This window comes from Monodelphis domestica, chromosome 4 (assembly GCF_027887165.1).
Source record: "Monodelphis domestica isolate mMonDom1 chromosome 4, mMonDom1.pri, whole genome shotgun sequence".
Classification (NCBI taxonomy): Eukaryota; Metazoa; Chordata; class Mammalia; order Didelphimorphia; family Didelphidae; genus Monodelphis; species Monodelphis domestica.
In genome coordinates this window covers 43,214,129-43,226,878 of record NC_077230.1, presented here as the reverse complement: position 1 = coordinate 43,226,878, position 12,750 = coordinate 43,214,129, and the positions used below count along the sequence as shown (strand labels likewise).

Below are 12,750 nucleotides of genomic sequence, written 5' to 3'. Positions count from 1 at the left end.
CACTCTTTAATGAAGAGGTGGCCACTCTGTTTGCTAACACCATTTCTAGATGTCCTATTGAATCCATCATCTATTGTCTTCTTTGGCATATTGCCCAATATCATCTCCATTCTCTCTAAATCTTTGGGTCCTCTCTTTCTCTATTTGTTCCTTCCCTGTTCCCTTCAAACAAATATCCATTTTTCAACTATCCTAAAAAAAAAAAAAACACCTCAGTATAACCCAAATTGAATCACCCATCAGCACCAGGAGGGAGAAGGGAAGGGAGGGAGAGAGATAAGTTCCATAGATAGAGATAGAGATACATAGACATAATTTGATAAAACTTGTGTGAAAATTTATTACATGTAATTGATAAAATAAAAATTAAAAATATGTCTTAAAAAACTCATTTGATCTTACAATCTCCATTAGCTATCTCCTCTTTCCTTCTCTCTTCTTAACAAAACTCCTTGAAAACACCATATATACTCACTCATTGCCTTCATTTGCTGTTCTCTCTCTCTTCTAAATCCTCTGCAATCTGACTTCAAACTTTATTATTCAATTTAAACAATTTTTCCTTAAATTACCAATGATCTCTAAATTGCCAAAAGTGAGTGAACGTTTTTTTCAATTCTGGGAAAGTCACAAATCTGTTTTCCTCAGTTTCTTCACCTTTAAATAAATGGTGGAGGAAATGGCAAACTAGTCTTCAGCAAGAAAATTCCAAATGGGGTCACAAAGAGTAGAACCCAACTGAAAACAACTAAACAACAACTGTCTCCCATCTTGAGAATACTCTCCCTGTTCTCTTTTGTAGAATTGTAGCATGGTAGCATACACAGCATTGTAGAATGCAAGCTTTTTACAAGACTCAATTTAAAAGGCATTTCCTACAGAAGGCTTTTCCTGGTTCCCCCAGTTACTAGTAACCTTCCCCTCTAAGGGTACCTTACTTCTATTCAGCAGATATCTTGTATATATCTGTGACCTACCCCTTAGAATGTAAGTTCCTTGCAGGAAGGGGCATTTTTTGCTTTTTTTTTGTCTCCTTATCGTTTAGCACAGTACTTGAAACAACATGAGGGCATAATAAATGTTGGTTGATTGAGTAAATCAGAAAAAAATGGAATCCTAGAACTTGAAGGGACATTAGAGCCTTAATTTGGAAAGTAACCCCTAATTTCTCAGGTTAGAATACTGATACTTGGAGAAATAACATGACTTGCCTAAAGTTATTATACCATTTAGTTAATAGTAGAATTGGGACTAGAACACATTTCCTAAAACCTATTCTAAATACTCTTTCTCCTACTTTCACCAACTCCCTTCTTTAATTTGCCTGTGAAAGCTCAGTCATGGAACTAGCTACTGAAATCAAGTCGACATTCTAGACTCCAGAATCTCTTCAAAATTCTTGGTGTAATCCCGGACCATTAAAAATAGAATTATATATATATATATATATATATATATATATATATATACATATGTATATATACATATATATTACCTTAGCTTTAAATCTAGTATGTTTAAGCAATTTGGCATTTTCCCTGAGCAGAGTAAGTCTCATGGAAAGGAAATACCCAAGGAACAAGACAACCAGAACCAAGAAAGGCAATATTGAAGTCATATCTAAGAACACCAAGGGTCTGATAGTTCAAATGAAGTTTAGTTGAATTTCTTCAAACCTTCAGGTTGTTTATGATTTTAAGAAATCATTTAAACAGATTGAATAACTCTAGTTAAATAAGGTCATGAGAAATAGTTTTTTTAATCCACTACAGTGGTGGCAGTCATTACAACAACCTTATTTTACAGATGAGGAAAGAGGCTAAGGCAGCATCATTTACCTTCTTCATCCTCCAATCCATTTTTTAAGTCATGTTTTTTGAAAGGATGCAAAAAACTAGAACATCTATTAAGTATTAATCAGAACTTGAATGTCTTTCAGGTAATCCTAAACTGACTACATTTACTTAAGGAAAGTGGATAATTTAAAAAAAAAACCTTACATTGACAACAAATATGAATATTATAGGTTAAAAGAAAAAAAACATAGAATTCAACACATTCCACAGGAAATAAGAGACTCTTACTTAAGTTATACATGAACTGATATTTTAATTATAACAAATCCCTGGAGTGGAAGCACCCAGAGACTACGGAAAGAAACATCTGGCAAATAATGATGTAGGGAAAGACAGGACAGAAAAATTAGAGATTTTGTTTCTAATAAAACAACTCTTTGTCATTTTCATGCATTTAGCTAGTGTCAAATGAAATTGGGATGTTGAGTGATAACGATTTTACATCATTGTTTTCCCTAAATAGTACCACATGCTGAACCAGCCCCAAATGTCCAAAACACTCAGTCAAGATCAGATTTACACGTCTTCTACTTTCCTTTAAATCATAACTCTTCTCCTCTCCTCAAAGTAAACTCAAAGATATTAAATTCAGACTTTTTCCCTGGAAATTTGGATCAATCCCTAATGAATATTCCAATTTCTCACCTACACAAACACACCCGTACAGCAAGCACGTTTCGACAAGTGCTTATTTTCTGAGCAGCTTGAGATAGGACATAGCAGCAAAATTGACTCTTTCTCCTCTTATTGTCAGCAGGCACTCTCTCTGTAGGTACAAGGTGATATCCTCCAAGCAAAACTGCCCTGCTATTTGCATAACAATACTACATAAGGATTCACAAGGTTCTTTGCACTCAGGTCACATTTGAATTCTTGAATGCAGTCTCTTACCAGTCAAAGAAGATCTCATTTGACAAGTCAGCCCAGGCAGTTAGCCTCTTCTTGCTTCTAAAAGTTGAACAATTACATGGAAGCTTTCTAGCTGACTACCTTGGGTTTGACATTCTAATACATACAAGGTGGCCACATAGCCCTGGAATTTGGGTTGCTGCACAAATTTATATCCTACCTTGCCAACTACTACAACTGAAATTAAAATATTGGCATCCCCTGTAGATGTGTTGTCCTGAAGCAGATCTCCCAGGGAATCACATTTCCAAAAAGTAAGCAAGCCAACAGCCATTGAGGAAAGCATCCAGCTGGGAAAAGAAACGCTAGAAACTGATCCATCAGAGATGGGAATCTTGCAGCTGGATTCAGGAGAAAGCAGGGACCAGTAGAGTGCTGAAATTGGCCACACACATACATATACACACTTGGATTAAGTTTATCATAGACATGAGCACATACTAGCCTCAGAGGTTCCAAATTAAGTTTTTCTACATTCAAAAAAACTTGCGTTAACTATGATTTTGAGTAAAAAAAAAAAAGAACTGGAGGAATCTAAGTACAGAAATGATAGTGACCAATATATAAGCTAGCGAAAAAGCTAGCACATATTATGGTAGTTTAGTCTTCTACTTCAACATTTCAATATACATGTGATGTCACTAATGTGGGTACTCCCAACCCCTCAGTGTCCTCTCATCCTGTGCAAATCTTGTCCATGTCCTCCTGGAAGTCCCTCTCCAGGAATCCATTGAATGTAGCTTCCTCTAGAGATCTTAACATTCTATGGCTCCCAATGGAGTGGACAGGGAGTCCATCACCACCACCCCCCACCACCTTTTATGGCTTTGCATCTCTCAGAAGCCATTCTTTATGCCATTCCTTTTATGTAGTTCTCCAATGGTAATGTGCTAAAGCCAAAATCCATTCATCTCATGTCACCCCTCTCTGTACACTGGGTGACCTGCAACTGTAATTCTTCAGAGACAATGGTATTCCATGTCTACTGTAAAAAATAAACTCGAATACAGGACTATAATCCCCATGAGCCTTTGCTCCACTTCCCCAGAATGCCTTGTAATCTCACCTGGGCCGAGATCGAGAAGGTATTTAAGCTGATTAAAAGGCTTTTGAGGGCTCTCGCTTTTTTGGACTTCCGTTTTGGAGCAGAGGCATCTCTTCCATGATGTGAGGTTATTTTGTCTAGGCCTCTGGCCTAGGCACATGTTTCTTACTTGTATATTCTTTAATCCTTAATCCTTAATAAACCTCTAAAAAATATAATACTCCTTGCAGAGAGAAACTAATTTCTACCTGCCTCAGTCTCCCAATATTCCTAAATTTTAATCTTTACACTACACATCTACAAATCCCCATAAAGTCTCTTTGTTGTTCTCTATATGTCTTAATTATGTGAAAGTGAATTGATTCTGAGAAGTCATCCCCAGGAGATAGAAGTAATGTTTGAAGGCCATGTAACAAAGCCACTTCCTGGGACCTAACAATACCTGATGGATGATCAAGATATATATAGATATATCTTGGAGTCAATACTATATATTGGTTCCAAGGCAGAAGAGTGGTAAGGGCTAGACAAAGGGGTGAAGTGACTTGTCCAGGGTCACATAGCTGGGAAGTGTCTGAGGTCAGATTTGAACCTAGGACTTCTCATCTCTAGGTCTGGCTCTTAATCCACTGGGCTATCCAGCTGCCCCCCTATGGCAGATATATTAAGCAGCTATTAGGATTGTGGTCCATTTAAACAACTTTATTTCAAAATGGCATCATGGTTCAGTGGAACAAGCCATAGAAGGGCTAGAAGGCATATATATGCTCATGTTTCAGCTCTACCACTAGCTGGTTGAATGACTTTGAATAAGGCACTTGAGCCTCAGGTTCCATAACTATAAAATGGGGATTACTTGACAACTAGTTCATGGGGTCATTGTGATGATCAAATAAGATATATCTGTAAAAAATACTTATAGCATATTTCTTCACACATAGTAAGTGCTTATTCCTTTAATTATCTCTAAGATTTTTTCAAGCTTTAGGAATCATTGGATTGGGGAGATGGAAAATGGGAATAAGAGTTTTATATTTTCAAGTGTATATCACTTGATTTTTAAGGTCATATTCTTTCCTTTTGCATTATTCTAGGTCTAATATCTGCCGTTTGTATTGTTCTAGGAAGATTTGTTATAATCAATAGCCATAGGACACAGAGCAAATAGTCATTCACTCAGAGTTTCACCTAAAAGAACCTGTCTATAAACATTATGATGCCTCCTAGAATTATTGCTCTCCTCTTTTATCCCAGTAATGATCTCTTTTTTTTTTTTAAGTAGAGGCATCTAAATTGCACAGTGGCTAGAGCTGGGCCTGGAGTCAAGAAGATCTGAGTTCAAATGAGGCTTCTGATATTAATTATATAAGGCACTTAATCTCTGCCTGCCTCACTTTCCTCAACTATAAACTACAAGTGTAACTAAAATAGCACCTACCTACCAGGATGGTTCTAAGGATCATGATTTTTGTAAGGTACTTAGAACAGTTCCTTGTTCATAATAGGTACTTAATAAATTATTATTTCCTTCCTTGTTCCCTTCCCTTGTATCTCCAATACCCAGCATTAGAGAACTTAATAAATGCTTTCCATTAAAGACTTTAAAACCAAGCAAAAGCTAGAAAAAAATCACATGTAAAATCAATAATTTTGATTACATCAAATTAAAAAGGGTTTGTACAAACAAAACCAATGCAACCAAAATTAGAAGGGAAGCAACAAATTGGAAAACAATCTTCATAACAAAAACCTCTGACAAAGGTCTAATTACTCAAATTTATAAAGAGCTAAACCAATTGTACAAAAAAATCAAGCCATTCTCCAATTGATAAATGGGCAAGGGACATGAATAGGCAGTTTTCAGATAAAGAAATCAAAACTATTAATAAGCACATGAAAAAGTGTTCTAAATCTCTTATAATCAGAGAGATGCAAATCAAAACAACTCTGAGGTATCACCTCACACCGAGCAGATTGGCTAACATAACAGCAAAGGAAAGTAATGAATGCTGGAGGGGATGTGGCAAAGTTGAGACATTAATTCATTGCTGGTGGAGTTGTGAACTGATCCAACCATTCTGGAGGGCAATTTGGAACTATGCCCAAAGGGCAATAAAAGATTCTCTGCCCTTTGATCCAGTCATAGCACTGCTGGGTTCATACCCCAAGATATAATAAGGAAGAAGACTTGTACAAGAATATTCATAGTTGCGCTCTTTGTGGTGGCAAAAAATTGGAAAATGAGGGGATTTCCTTCAATTGGGGAATGGCTGAAGAAATTGTGGTATATGTTGATAATAGAATAGTATTGTGCTCAAAGGAATAATAAAGTGGAGAATTCCATGGGAACTGGAACAACCTCCAGGAATTGATGCAGAGTGAGAGGAGCAGAACCAGGAAAACATTGTACACAAAGACTGATACACTGTGGTACAATCTAATGTAATGGTCTTCTCCATTAGGGGCAATGCAGTGACCCTGAACAACTAGGAGGGATCTATGAGAAAGAACACTATCCACATTCAGAGGAAAACTGTGGGAGCAGAAACACAGAAGAAAAACAACTTCTTGAATACATGGGTCAGGGATATAGACTCTAAATGAACATCCTAGTGCAAACAACATGGAAATAGGTTCTGATCAAGAACACAAGTAATACACAATGAAATTGTGCATCAACTTTGGGAAGAGTGGAGAAAGGGAGGGAGGGAAATAATGTGATTCTTGTAACCAACGAATAATGTTCTAAATTGACTAAATACATTAATTAAAAAAGAAAAAGGAAAAAAAGAAATTATTTCCATGGGGGGGGGGGGAATGTAACAAAAACCTCTGACAAAGGTCTAATTTCTCAAATTTATAAGAAACTAAGTCAATTATTCAAAAAAGTTAAGCCATTTCCCAATTGATAAATGGGCAAGGGACATAAATAGGCCATTTTCAGATAAAGAAATCAAAACTATCAATAAGCACATGAAAAAGTGTTTCAAATCTCTCATAATTAGAGAAATGAGAATCAAAAAAAAATCTGAGGTACCACCTCACACCTAGTAGATAGGCCAATATTACAGCAAAGAAGAATAATAAATGTTGGAGGGGATGTTGCAAAATTGGGACACTAATTTCCCATTCTATTTTACAGTAAAATCAAAGAGAAATTAGGGAGATAAGGCACAAGACAGTTCTTGCTTTATGAAAGTAGTGAGACCTCTTCTTAAAGCTATATTTATATAATGTGGATTTGTAGAAGTTGCAGCATTGGTGGTGTTGTTGATGGTCTCTCTGAGATATATTCTTCTGCTTTCACTTAGAGGGTCTCTTTTAGGGTGTTGTTTTGTTGTTGTTGTTGTTGTTTTTGTTATTGTTTTTGTTTTTTTGTTAGAGGGGATGAGAGGCTGAGGAGCACTAAGCCAAGAGGCAGGAGTGGAGGGAGAATACAGTACTATATATACACTATACAACCAACATAGGGTTGTTGTTGTTGTTTGTTTGTTTTTAATGTGGTTTTCATTCAGAATTCTCTATATAAAATTGAATTTGCATAATGTGGATTTTATGTAAAATGAAAACTGTCAATAATACAGTGACTTTCAGTCCCACCATCTCCAAAGTTATCAGAATAATCAAGTGAGACCCCTAATCATGTCTGAGTCTAGTTTTCTCCCAATAATCGAGTGTACATTCTCATATTTAACTTGTTCTTGTAGCACAACTGCAGTAAAACTGGGTGCCCTTGTCAGCGCCAAGAGGAAAAAGGTTATACTTGAAATGTCTCTACTTCATTCAGATATGATTTGAGTTTTTACCTAAAACTATTGGTATTGTAACATTTAATATATCTTTCATAATTAATTTAAGTTCATACTGAAATGTAATATAAAAATAAGTAATAACCAAAAGTATTAGTTTTGCAACATGTAATATATAACAACCAACAAATAATCAGTAAGATTTTTAAAGTATTTTCCTTAAATCATTCATATGAGTCTCTATCATAAACAGTAACATTCTGATTTTTCAGATGAAGAAACTAGAGGAGTAAAAGTGACTTGCTCAAATGGACATAACTAATTACTCTGGAAGCCAAGATTTGAACATACATCTTTCCTGACTCCAAGTCCAGATGCCCCTTTCCATTTCCATTCCATTTTCCCATTCCCCTTAGCATACTCTCCCAGCATAAACTGAATTTTTAAAATATTCTTGCTTTGCCATAATTTTACTTTTTATGTGAAATATCTTTTAATCTTTCACATTATGTCATCAAAAATAAGGGTCTGATAGGAGATTCTAAGAGCCAAAAACAACTTTTCAAGCTTCCTTTCTTCCTGAAATCCTAGAACAAAGCCCATCTTGCTTTCTTCTCCCCTTTTTAGTTCCATTCCCCCACCTCCTTCTAACCTCTGGAAGTTTACTTTTACTTACAAAATCCAATATCTTGAAAGATTTCAAGTTTCCCAATGTTAGTCCTAACATGAGGGATTTATCAAAAATTTAAATTTCTTTGAGTCTGGATGAATGAGTCCCCAATTCACTTTAAAATACAAATAAATACATTTGGAAGGATGCCATCATATTTACAGAACTAAAAAATGAACCTATCTTGGAGTGTAGGTTCATGGAATAGTTAGTTGTTAAACATAAACTAGCTCACCACTGGAAGAGGGGAACTATTTAAGACTACAATACTAGTGTGGCATTAATTCTGGAGAGTCCTGAATGCCAACAAAAGCTTTGAACTATTCAGTAAGCAATAAGGAGTCACAGAAAATCTCTAATAAATCTATGAATAACAAAAGTGTTAGATCAAGATTATTTGAGGGAAAGAAAAGAATGGAAATGGGAAGATCTATTAGGAGGTCCTTATAGTATAGGAAGATATTTATCAGGGTCTAGACTAGTTAATATCAATGAGAATATGAATGAGAATAGAAAGAAGGAAGAATCCTGGAGATGGTGACAGTTTCTCTTCAAAAAGGTTAACTTGAGATCTTTAGCTCAGGGAGGTCTTTTTACATTGTGAAAGGATAATATCCTCCAGAGCTTCAGAACTTAGAAAAAAATCTGAATATTAATACAGCCTGAATTCTTTTAGGTCTAGACCAAAGATAGAATTGTACAAATAAACTGTTTAGCAAAAAAGTTTCAAACCAGTCAAAGCAATTCTGGAAGAAAAAAGGTAATGCCAAAAATATGAAACAGTTGGAGAGTTCTCAAAGACTTTTGAACTTTGGTGGTTCAGATCCACTCAGAGTTCTTTTCATCTGTGGATTCTGAACTGTACAGAGTGTTCGAGAATTCTTTTGAACTTTTAATAAAATTGTGCGCTACCAAAAGACATATCCAGAAGCCTCTTTTTTTTTTTAATAGGAAAGACTCTTAATCATTTCCTATTAGGAGAGCAAGACAACCATGATAATATTAATGAAGATTTTATTGGACTGCTGGAAGAAGGTATGACAGTTTTAGGTAGAAACTCATGACAGGGAAGCTCTAAGGATTTGGGAATATACTTAAGGAGGTATCATTGATGCAAAGAGAAAGGAGACAGAATAACAAGCTTTTTTCTGCTATTTTCTTCTCTAGCCTCAGTAAAGAGACTGGTAAAGCCCAGAAAAGCAATGGTTTTAGAAGAAAAAAAACACTTCTGGCCATAAAGGACTTGAAATGACAAGATTTGGGCACAGAATGTGATGCCTGTCTTTGAATGTTTAAAGAGCTTTCCTGAAGAAAGAGAATGAGAGTTATTGTGAATCTGTCCCCGAGGAAGAACTAGGACCAATATGTAGACATTAAAAGTGTAGAGAAGGCTGAATGTCCCTATAGGACTATTCCATGGAACATGCTCCCAGAGCGTCACCAAGAACTTCAGGAAGGTTCTAAGGACACAGTGATTCATTGCTCCGGTTTTTCAGGGATGAAATCCTTCGAGGGCATTTCTGTGCCTTCCGGAGCATGGCTTGAACTAGGTAAGTTTATACTTGGAACCCTTGAGCAGAGTTCTATCCCTTTTGTGTTTCTTCAGTTCTAATCACAGGTGAACTAATATCCCAAGAACATTTTTAGTTTAAAAGTGGTTCAATGCAGAATAACTCTAATTCCCTTTCTTTGTGACAGCTGTTTAAATATTCAAAGACAGGTATTACATTCTGCACCTAAGCCTTGTCATTTCAAGTGCTATATGGCCAGAAGCTATTTTTGTCACTGCAGTAACCCAGTGCTGAAAAGAGTTGTGTGTTTCTGAATGATGTCCCTGGGTAAAGTTCCTTGGTATAACACTCCCCTCATTGAAGGTCAAGGGGAAAGGGGAGAGAGAGAGGGAAAAACTGAGGAGGGGAGAAAGGACAGGAGGAGGTCAGTTAGCCCTTTGGCCTATGACTCTCTAGGGAGCATCCTATTATTCTAAAGAGAGGTAGAGGAAGACAGTTCCTTCTCCAACCCAGTATTATGGCAAACCCCATTGTCTCTTCTTATGTGAATCATGGCTTGAACCAGCTAAATTTATACCTGAGACCCTTGATCAGAGTTCTACCTCTTTTGTGTTTCTTCTTTCCTAATCTCAGGCAAATTCATATCCCAAGATAGAAACACAGATGGAAAACATTTGCTTGTGTTAAAAAGGAGATTTGAACCCCAGACTTCAATCCCCAGAAGTCCTTGGTACTTCCTAGAATTCCCTATAATCTCACCTGAGTCTCCATCTAGGGGAGAACACAATTTAGTATTTAAAGGGCTCTCTGCCTCCCAAGAGGTCTCTCTTCTTCCACTTCTAAGTACACACGTAAGTGAAATGTGAATGGGCTAATTAGCCCTAGGCATGTGCTTTTCTTATTTTGTATTTCTTTATCCTTGATTTCTAATAATCTTTAATAAACCTTATAAAATATAATATTTTTATCAGTAGAAACTAATTTAACTTTTACACTTGATCACATGGGTTGATGAGGACATGATTGGGGATGTAGATTCTAAATGATCACCCTAGTACAAATACTAATAATATGGAAATAGGTCTTGATCAATGACACATGTAAAACCCAGAGGAATTGAGCACTGGCTACAGGAGGGGGGTGGGAGGAGGGGAGGGAAAGAATATGAATCTTGTAACCATGGAAAAATACTCTCTGTTAATATTAATTAAATAAAATTTTCCAAAAAATAAGTCAATAAACCATGAAGAAGATCTTGAACTCAATTGATTAGGGACTACCAGAATTTCTAATAAATTGGTTAATGATGCACAGGGGAAAAAAAAAATCATATCCCAAGGACCTTTTGACTTTAAAAGATGCTCACTGGTGCAAGTCAATGAGTATGAGAAGAGGAAACCCCCCTCATTAGAGGCCAAACTCCCTCGAATTAAATCTGGACAAGTCATGTGGTTAAGTAAAGGACAGGGTAGGCTCAGCAGCAGTGCTAGACAAGAAAGAACTTAATCATTAGGACCAATCAAAAAATGGAACAGACTATTTTATGAAGGCTGAGCTCCCTATGACTTGAGCTAGCACAATGCTATATACAACATATACATCTGAAGCACTTAATAAATGTTTCTTCAATTGAACTTAATGTATGCTTTGATTAGATGGTTTGATTAGACAATCTCTAAGGTTGCTTTAAGTTCTCTGATTTCTCATTACTAGAACTGAAGTGACCTATATGTACTGATGAGTGAATATTTTAATACTGTACTTTTAAAACCTTTTATTTTAAACTCTCAGTAAGTTGAGAGTCAGGCCCAGAGATAGAAGGTCCCACATTCAAATCTGACCTCAGACACTTCCTAGCTGTGTGACCCTGGGCAAGTCACTTAACCCCCATTATCTAGCCCTTGCTGATCTGCCTTAGAACCAATACACAGTATTGATTCTAAAATGGAAGGTGAATTGTTGTTGTGTTTTTAAAGAAAAAAATAGAAAACTCAACTGAAACAAATTGTGGTACAGGAACAGAAAGGAATGTTGCTATGCTGAAAGAAATAGTAAATTTGAAGAATATAGGGAAGTATGGTAAAACTTATATGAACTGATACAAGTGAAATAAACAGAACCAGAGCAGGGAAATCTACAGTGATGATAACAATGCAAATAGAAAACAAACAAACAAACAATAAGAACAAAAAGCTGAAGGTCATGTAATTATGATCAAGCTTGATCCTGAAGAAGAGAGGAAAAAGCATACCTCCATCCCTTCTTTGGAGAAGTGAAGTAACCATGGTATAGTATGTTGAATATTCTGTCAGACTTTACTAATGAATTCCTAATTAATTTATGAAATTGTGAAAAGGGACCAGCACACACATCTATGGGTACTTGCCAGAAGAGACAACAGTGGGAAATGAGGTAACAAACACACTTGAAAGAGAGTGAAGCAGGGGGCAGCTAAGTAGCTCAGTGGATTGAGATCCAGGCCCATAGAAGGGAGGTCCTGGGTTCAAATGTGGCCTCAGACACTTCCTGGCTGTGTGACCCTGGGCAAGTCACTTGACCCCCATGGCCTAGCCCTTACCACTCTTCTGCCTTGGAACCAATACATAGTATTGATTCTAAGATAGAAGGTAAAAGTTTATATTAAAAAAAGAAAGAAAGAAAAGAGAGAGTGAAGGGGAAATGTCAGAAAATATAGAGACAAATAGCAAGAGAGGTATAGAGGTAGATAGGGTAGGGATGGGGGCTGGGTATAAAGGGACATAGGCAGCAATGGGAGAGAATGGAAAGAGAGAGTGGAACTGATCATCACCTATGAAGTCATGGATTAGAGTTAGGGGCATGGAAACATATGGAGATCCAAGAATGCTCAAGGGGAAAAAGTATGAGGTCTCATTTTTATAAAGTTTTGATATAGGATAGACAACTCATCTGGGCCACATTGGGGTTTAGTTCATTAACATATCCAAATCATCTTAGAGTTGTCAGTAAAACCTTAAAGTTAATATATTCA

The 12,750-nt window shown here is 36.4% G+C and overlaps 1 protein-coding gene across 2 annotated transcripts in view; it reads right to left on the bottom strand.

Moving 5' to 3' along the window:
* The window catches only part of PHEX (phosphate regulating endopeptidase X-linked), a 273,600-nt gene that overhangs the window by 181,064 nt on the left and 79,786 nt on the right, over positions 1 to 12,750 (bottom strand). The window lies entirely within an intron of this gene.